Source organism: Sus scrofa, chromosome 15, assembly GCF_054392235.1.
Source record: "Sus scrofa isolate SSC_HxYL_T2T_F1_AM1 chromosome 15, Sscrofa_HxYL_maternal_Yorkshire_Landrace_v2.0, whole genome shotgun sequence".
In the NCBI taxonomy this organism is placed as follows: domain Eukaryota; kingdom Metazoa; phylum Chordata; class Mammalia; order Artiodactyla; family Suidae; genus Sus; species Sus scrofa.
The window spans coordinates 140,464,270-140,474,060 of NC_139397.1; positions in this window are offsets into that span (position 1 = coordinate 140,464,270).

Below are 9,791 nucleotides of genomic sequence, written 5' to 3' on the forward strand. Positions count from 1 at the left end.
GGGATGAGAAATATAACTTACTCTTTTTTTTTTTTTCTTTTTATGGTGGCACCCACAGCATGAGGAATTTCCTAGGCTAGGGTTTGAATCAGAGCTGCAGCTGCTGTCCTACGCTACAGCCACAGCAGCGCCAGAGCTGAGCCACATCTGCGAACTATGCCACAGCTTGCAGCCATGCCTGATCCTTAAGCCACCGAGCAAGGTCAGGAATTAAACCTGCATCCTCACAGAGACAACGTCAGGTCCTTAACCTGCTGAGCCACAAGGGAAACTCCCTAACTTTATTTTATATATGTTTATTGCCCTAATAGTAAAAGAACCAGGAGCTTCCACTGGGGAGTATCCATGCAGACATGGGTTCAATCCCTGGCCTCGCTTAGTAGGTTAAGGATCCTGCGTTGTCGTGAGGTGCAGTGTAGGTTGAAGATGCGGCTCGGATCCCGAGTTGCTGTGGCTGTGGTATAAGCTGGTAGCTGTAGCTCTGATTAGACCCCTAGCCTGGGAACCTCCATATGCTGCAGTGTGGCCCTAAAAAAATGATCAAAAAGAAGTAGTATAAGAACTAAATTTAGCATCAAACATTGTTATCCGTGGAAGGGAGTCATTTCTAGTCCAATCTCTTCTAAATCCAGCCTACACTTGTAATCACTTGCGTTTCATAAGTCTTACACATTTGCACTGGAAAAAAAATCTATAAGTAAAATTTATAACAGATAAATTGTTTTTTAATTACCATCAGTGAGTCAGTAATGAAATTCATCTTGCTTCAACTTTCCAAAGATCATTACAGTTTTTTTAAGGTATAATTCTGAAGATTCTTTGGGAATAAGTAAATAAATAACTCTTAGTTTAGGTTACCCGCTGGCATCTGAAGGTAATAACTTTCTCATCCCTCAGTGTGACATTCCTCTTTTTTCCCCTGTCCTTCCACTCACAGAGCTGACTCGGGTATTTCAGACTTCAGACACCGTTTTTAAAACGGGCTTTGGAATTCTAGAAATAACTCTTAAAACTCAAGGGGAAAAATTATACCCCTGAGACAGAGATATTAACTCACAACATTTTGTACAAGGTAAGCATTTAAGCCCTTATATAGAAAAGGTTTTGCTCCTTGGTGTTGTTTTCATCTTCTCTCCAGTGCAAAAACATTCATTTTCCTCGCGACGTTGTCATTTCTGTCAGGACTGAAAAGGTTTCATTAATCTGATGGCTGCCTGAGTGCCAAGAAACAGGGGGCCGCAGGAGAGGGGGTACCACCAACCTCCTTTCTGACTGGCTGCCTCTGAAGTGGTGTCTCCAGGAACATCCTGAACTATTGACCCCCTGAGTAACAGCCTCTATCCCTCTGTCTCCCCTTCCACCTTCCATAACGGCCAGATTCTCAGCTCTCATTTTTGCACGCTGCTGCTGTTGAAAGCACCGATGACACTATTAGGGGAAGTCGTTAGCGTTGATTCCCAGGCCCTGGAGAGCTGACACTCGATTCTCTACCTTATTTTCCTGAAACTCAGCAAAGATGCCCATATACCTGTCAGTCACCAGCTCCAGGATGGCAACCAACTGGTCAACTCCTTACAGCAAAGTGGAGAAGCTTGTGACAGGTAGTACCAGGAAATCTAAGAAACCAGCTAGTTAGAGGGATTGGTTGGAACCTTTGGGATTTGTCCCTGTAGCAATTTTCATAAGTACACTGGGATATTCTCAAACCCTGAGACTCCTACCCCCAACACAAGAACACTTTGAGAAAGAGTTTATTTCTCTCTTTATTGTATAAAATGTGTGTATTGATCCCAGCCAGCCACTGATCCTAGAGCAGAGAATAGACAATCACCACTTTGGAGGAATACCTTCCATTATGTCCTCAGGGATCAAGGGCACCACAGGATGCCATGGAAACCCCTAGCAGGAGCCACCAACCTAGATGAGAGGGCCAAGGAAGCCTCAAGAAAGAAGAGATGCTACTTGAAGTCTTGGAAAGTGAGAAGGAAGGAGCCAGGCCCTTGAGGAGACTGGGTATGGGGAAGGGAGAGGGATTCCAGGGAGAGGAGGCTGATTGAGACAAACTATGCACCGAGAAGAGTGGGGGACCTATGACCCGTGGGCAGAACTCAAGGTGCCTACGCGTAGGGATAAAGAAGAGGGCAAGAGGTTAGAAAGTCAGCAAGGCCTCACCGGTCACTATGGAGGCTTTGGCTTTTCTTCTCCTGGGAACAGAACCATGGAAGAGTTGGCTTGAAAAAGGAAGTCATGCTTTGAGGAAGACACAGAGAGGAGTGAGATATGGACACAAGGAAGGGACTTGTTAGCTTGTTGGATGTGGGCAGGAAGCTGCAGTGATGGGTCCAGGAGGCCTCCCAGCATGGTACTTCCAGGTGTTGAGGTGAGGGTGCCAATGAAACAAGCGCCGATTGGTCATGGTGAGTGTAGATGCCTGTGGACCATCCGAGTTGAGATGTCTGGCGGTCACAACACGGACCTTAGAGGGGGGCGTGAACCAGGGAATATGAGCAGGGGAACCATTAGTCTTTGGGTACCTGTGGGAATTCAGGTGACAATCCAGATAGAGAATACTGGAAAGGTGAGAAGAGGACAAGGGAATGCCCAGGTTAAGGGACATGAAGCATGTAAGTGGCATCCAGGGACAATTGGAGACTGGGTGTGTCGTCCTAACTCAGTGTGGGCATTTGTTTTTCAGGTTAGGAGGATTCAGGAAGTGGCCCTGGCTGGGCAGGCAATGGTCCCTCGGTGTTGTAGAATAACACGATGACTTGCTCTGCCTTCCCAATTGAGCAAACTTGAAAGAAGTGCCAAGCATGGCATTCCCTGGTGGCTCCATGAGTTAAGGATCCAGCGTGACTGCTGTGGTGTGGGGTGCAACTGTGGCGCAGGTTCACCATGGAACTTCTGCATGCCTCGGGTGCAGCCAAAAAAAAAAAAAAAAAAAAAAAAGCATCACACAGACCTCAGAGCCATTCAAGCCTGCGTTCCTTGTTCCTAAAACAATCTTCACTCAGATTCTTTGTCTGATACTCAGTTGCTGACCAGGAGCCAGACGTGACAGAACTTGAGGCAACAGCTGGAGAAAAGATCCCTGGGAAGGGATCAGGTCAGGCTTAATTTTAACCCCCTCAACAGCATCCTACAGCCCCTGTACCTGAAGAGCAGGCACTAGATGGATCTGCAGCAGTGAAAGAATCTTAGCAGCTCGTAAAGGATTTGAATCCCAGGAAAGTGAGGAAGGGACTTTTCCAGCGTCACAGAGCCTGGCTTTCGGCTATTAAACCCTGCTTCCCAGTCCTAGGAGAAGCCATGCACGGCAGCTGCATCTACTCAGACAAAGCCATTCAAGGTCAGGACACATGCTCCACTGCCATTTACGTACTCAGCTTTCACCATCCCAGCCCTTCTCCCAACACACACACACACACACACACACACACACACACACACAGAGCCACCTCTACTCTGGGGTCATAATTTCTGGCTCCTCAAGGGAGTTCCGGCAGAAGGAGCCTCAAGCAGACAATGGAGGCCCATGACTCCACCCACTCAGGCTCCTCCTAGGACAGAGGTGGGAGGGAGGAAGCCAGCCACCGCCAGCTCCTTCTCCAGGCTGGTGTGGCATGCTGAAAACTTCTCCCCTAGTTCTCCAGAGGATAGCCCCTGCCTGACCCCACACAATGCTATCAGCTTCCTATTAAACTGCCATCTGTTTCCCCTTTCCCAGGACAATGCAGCCCAGTAGCAGAGGCTGGGGGCTGATACCCTGCGTTTTCACAGGTGCAACAAAGAAGGCATGATTCCTTCTCCATCTTTGTGGTCCTCTATGAGGACATCATTTCCCAGGCACCAACCAGTTTCTTTCTGGTCAGAGAATGACCCACCGTGAAAGTGGCAAATTAAGTTTTATTGGGACCTTACTGAGGACTATAGCCAGGGAGACAGCCTCTCAAAAACCTTTGAGGAGCTGCTCTGAAGAGCTAAAGGAGGAACCAGGATCTATATGAACTTTTTTTTTTTTTTTGGCTGGGAAAAACCTGTAGTTAAGTATAAGAAGATGACTGCTATTCATAGAGAACAGATATCTCTGGTTAATGATTTTGTGCTTCTCTATGTGGGGAGAGATGAAAGAATCAGGTCACTGAAGTTTTCCCTTAGATATGTATCTTAACTGTCTAGGGGCCAGTATATCCAAAGCACAGAATGCTTCCTGTTTTTCCCCATCCTGAATTCCCCTCAGGATGCACTGACTGCAGTGCCTTCAACCTTGTAGAACTGGAATGGTGGCAACATGTTTTCTTGGCACTGTGTAAGGAAGCAGAGAAAGAGAATGGAACAAGCTGTGAGCCAGGGATGTGAGCTGCTCCACCTGGCTCTGCTGCTCACCCAGCGAGGACTTGAGATTCCCTCAGGTTTGGTTTCATCATCCTTTGAAGATAAAAAGTAGCCATGATAACAATTAACCTGACTCTCTCCATGGAGTGGATCAAATAAACTAAAATACCCCTGAGGGCCTCCCAATCTCTTAAGCGCTCTGCCAGTATACTCATCTCAACAGGAGAGATTTTATATTTAAGATTGCTTTAACTCCCCAAATAATATCTAGCACATGGTTATTATTGGATATTGCAAAGAGATATCTAGCAAAAGGAATGGATAAATAAATCCATAGACTTCATTTTCATGGACTATGGTGAAGCTGTTAAAAACAATGAAAGGGGGAGTTCTCGTTGTGGCTCAGTGGTTAATGGACCTGACTAATAACCAGGAGGTTGTGAGTTCAATCCCTGGCCTTGCTCAGTAGGTTAAGGATCTGGCATTGCCATGAGCTGTGGTGTAGGCTGGAGACTACAGCTCCAACTGGACTGCTATAGGAACCTCCGTATGCTTTGGGTGTGGCCAATAAACAAACAGGGAAAAAAGTTTGGAAAAGTAAGTAGGCATTATCTAGTAAGGTCAAAGATGGATGTACCCTCTACTTTAGCATTTCCTCTCCCAGGTGTAACATCTGGAGAAATTCTCTCACATCTGCCCAAAAGAAGGCAGAGTCAAGAATGTTTTATAGCTGCATTTGATTAAAATACCAAGAAATAGCAGAGGAGGGGGAGCCACCTAAATGCACACCAGTGGAAGAACAGACAAATACTTAGATCACATTCTTGTAGTAGAATACGCCACATCAAGGGAAATGAATGAACTTGAACTACCCACTTCAGTTTGAATGAATTGCACAAGCATAAATTTGAGTTTAAAAGAAGTAAGTTGCAGAAAATGTATATAGAATTATACCGTTTACATGAAATTTGAAAATATGCAAAGGTGCTCTAATGGTTATAAACCTAGATGGACAAAGAATAAAGAAATGCAAGGGAATGAGAAACACCAAGTTCAAGATAGTAGTTCTGCCCACTGTGTTTGTGTGTGTGGGGGGGTGTTCAAGGTAATGGTAGTCTTTATTCAGTTGAAGGATGGGTTCTTATGTGCTCATCATATAATTTTCAGAACTTTCTCAAGTATTTCATAATCATTTTAATGAGGTAGATCTCTTATGTACTGACCTAGAAAGATAGCTCTGATACAGTGTTAAGACAAAATAAAAACACATATAGCATAAGATTCTATTTTCCTGGAGTTCACATGTGGTTCAGCGGTAACAAACCTGACTCATATCCACGAGGATGCAGGTTCGATCCCTGGCCTTGCTCAGGGGGTTAAGGATCCAGCATTGCCATGAGCTGTGGTGTAAGCCAGCAGCTATAGCTCCAATCCAACCCTCAGCCTGGGAACTTCCACATGCCACAGATATGGCCCTAAAAAGACAAAAAATAATAAAAATAAGATTCTGATTTCCTAAAGAACTATATATGTATATATGTGTATGTGTGTATGATTGGTAAACACAGGAAAAAATTCTAGAAGGATATAAACCAAGTTTGTATACAAGGGTCAATAGAGAACACTTCTGGGAGGTAGGATTATAGGGTAAAGGAGCATTTTTTTCTTACTTTTCATATTTCTATATTACTCATATTTATTACACATATGATGTATTACTTTTATAATTAAGTAATAAAAAATATATGCATGAATCCAAATAATACATGAACTACAGCCTTCTAATCTATTCTTTCAGCAAATGTTTACTAAGTACCTACCATGTAATTCAGGCACTGGGCTAGGTGCTGGGGATACCATGATGAACAAAAATTAAAACTGCCCTGGCTCTCATGGAGCGTATATTCTGGTGGGGGAGATAGACATTGATCAAATTATCACCCGGCGAAATGTAAACTGGTACCTGTGCTAAATGTTCCAGACAGATGGTGTAGAAGGTTTTTCCTATTCAGGGTGGTCAAACAGCCCATCTTAGTGGAAGGAAGTTGTGATCTTTGGAAAGGAGCAGAGGAGTTCCCGTTGTGGCTCAGCAGTAATGAACCTGACTAGTATCCAGGAGAATGAGGGTTCAATCCCTGGCCTCGCTCAGTGCATTAGGGATCTGGCATTGCTGTGAGATGGGCATAGGTCTCAGATGCGGCTCTGATTTCACCCCTAGCCTAGGAACTTCCATATGCTGCAGGTGCAGCCCTGAAAAAGAAAGGAACGGAATGGAATGGAATGGAACGGAAGGGAAAGGAAAGAATGTAGGAAAGAAGGAAAGAAGGAAGGAAGGAAGGAAGGAAAGAAAGAAAGAAAAAGAAAAGGATCAGAGGGGGAAGTGGGAAGGACCTTCTAAGACAAGGACAGGCACAAGCAAGGGCCCTGTGTCAGGCAGGAGCATGGTGGAACGGGGGACTGGTTCACGTAGCTGGGGGTGCCATGTCCTAAGACAGGAAATTCTGCAAGAAGAGAAGGCTTAGCTGGGAAGGTTTTATGTGTGAGTTCCAGAAAAAATTCATATGACTCAGATTGTCCCTAGCAACCCAGGAAAGAAAAAAATCTGGACCGTCATTGGACAAATAATAATAACTCTAATACTTATGGAGCATTCACTATGTGCCAGGCACTGTTCGATACCTTGAATGTATTAGCGAGTTTAATCCTCACAACCGCCTTATGAGGTAGATACTGTGATTATGCCCATTTTGGAGATGAGAAAACCGAAGAGAGAGAAAAACATAAGAACATAGAAGTTTTAGTCATATTTATCACATAATCGTCAGTCACATCCTCTGAATATGTAAAGACAAAACAACCTTCCGTTATTTGCTATCTTCATTTTTTGTTACAAGAGTAATAGAAAAAACGAGGTATATTTAATTTTGCAGAAAACATGGGGTTCACGGGACTGGGGGAAGCAGCTGCGTGCTCCTGGAAGGCTAAGATCCCATCTATACACCCTTCCATTATGTCACTGTCACAAGGCCTGACACACACGAGCCCTTCCCAAGTTTGGTACAGATGTCTGTTAGCTGTTAGCTGAATATGCGTGGCACATTTTCTACTTGACACGTGAACGTGATTTCTTGTCCCCTGGTGGAAAAATGTCATCTATTTGTCAACAATTGTGGTGACAAGTAAACTGTAATTAATAACGAATAGCAATCTTTCCTCCTTCGAAGTTTAAGAAATGACCCCAAAGAAACACAACTAAGCAAAACAACGATAACCAAAAAAACCCTTCTCACTGTCAGTCTTTGCAAAAGGGAGCATAAATGTTATAAACGCTCATCGGCATTTTCGACAAGAACCTTTCTGACATAAGGACTTAGATTCATGAAGTGACATCTATAAATTAGTAAGGATGACGCCAACTGCCTTGGAACCATAAACAATGTTTAAACATTTTACCAACGTGTAATGTGGGCCTTTAAAAATAAGCTAGAAATGGGCATATAATACCGCGCCTCAAATTCTGCCAAAGATGATGCTCCATCAAAAAGGCTGGCCTTAATTACCATGTAGATTACAAATAGAGATGGATATTCTCATGGCAAGAAACACCGCTTCCCATGCCAACTTTTCAAACAGGAAAGCTCGCTCAGCACAAAGTCGACAAGTCAATCAGACCGAAACCAACATGTCTAGGCTGGTTGGTCAGCCCTGCAGAGCTTGGGGCTTTGCGGTGCTCCAGTTGGCTGTTCTTCTACTCCCAATGGGCCTCAATTCACACTTTATATTTATATCCAGCTGCTGCAAAAGGAAAAGGCCACGGCTGTGCCAACCAGACAGCAAAAATAGAAGAGATGAGGAAATAACCATCCGTATTTAATAACCAATTGGTTTTTAAACCACTGAGCAGGAATTTGGGTCTATTCAACCTCATAAAAGAACTTTTATAAGACACAAATTGAAGTTGCGGTTTCTATGGCTACCTGATACAGATATCTCGTGGCTGGATTTTTCTCCCAATATGAATCCTTCTGAAAAGGTTTCTAAATTTGTCTGTGGTACCTATTCTGTAGCATAACACAGGAGAAAAATGAGGACAGTTTTTGAGTTACGCATGGTCCAAGTATAAACAATAATATTGCTTAAATATACAACTTAGAAAGTTGAGTAGTAACACTCGGAAGAGAATTGGTCTGACATGGGGAAGACTTGGGGTGGAGCCCTTACTCTGCTATGCTCATAATTAAGTTTCTTAGAATTCTGGTTATGCCTCAGCGGGTTAAGAACCCAACATGTTGTCCTTGAGGATGCAGTTTCAATCCCTGGACTCACTCGGTGGGTTAAGGACCTGACATTGCCACAAGCTGTGGCATAGGTTACTGCAGAAGCAGTTGGATCCAATGTTGCTGTGGCTGTAGCGTAGGCCTATGGCTGCGACTCCAGTTCAACCCCTAGTGTGGGAACTTCCATATGTCGCAGGTGTGGCCATAAGAAGACAAAAAAAAAAAAAAAAAATTAGGTTTCTTTGCTTATTCCCTAAATGGCATCACTATGGGTATTAGCGAGAAAATGAGCCTGCATGTGCCCGGTTGATGCTCAATAATGCTCAATAATGCATTTTTTTTTAAAGCACAGACACTGTATACTCTGTAATTTCAGCTGATACTATTCAGTACTAGCATATTTGCTTGCTCCATATTTGTTTAAAGCAACCAATTCTAGGCAACCCCATGATAACCCAATTTTAACATAAATATATTTGGATTCACTCGTCTTAATTAAAAAGATGAGTCGCTTCTGTATGTGGGAAACCTACAGCACATAAGACTAGACAAGAAATGACCTGTTTAGCAAAGTCATACTTAAAGAATAAGAACCAGTACCTCTTGACTCACGGCTCTCAAACTATTACAGAGGCTCCCAACACCCACAAAGGCAAGTGCCTGTCGGAAGAGGTTATTTATGGGAAGAGGGGAGAGACAAAATGGGAAAATTGAAGCTACCATTAACATGATGAAGTCGGGCTCAACAGCTGGATGGGAGCTTAGAAGTCTGGTCTGCTTTCCTGACTTTTTAGATTGAGAACATAAGGCTAAGGAAGATGGATGGGTTGCCTTGGGTCTCCCAGTTTAATATGGTTCAGCTGGAACTAGAACACAAGCCAATGCATACACTTTGGTCCACAGGTTTAAGACAGGCTCTAACCCTTAATAGTAAATGAGTGGGTACCATTTTCTACACACTTCCTGTAGGATTCACAGTTTCTTAGGTTACAGTTTTCTTTCACTGTGAATAAAGGACCCTTTCCCCACATCCCTAATATCCATGCATTGAAAGATCTAAGGTTACCAGTTACTAGAGGGAATGCTAGTACCAATGGCCATACTGTCATGGGGGCTTTATTTTCTATATGAGTAAAGGATAGAGAAGAATGTAAGCTGTAAACCATTGAAAGGGAAAAT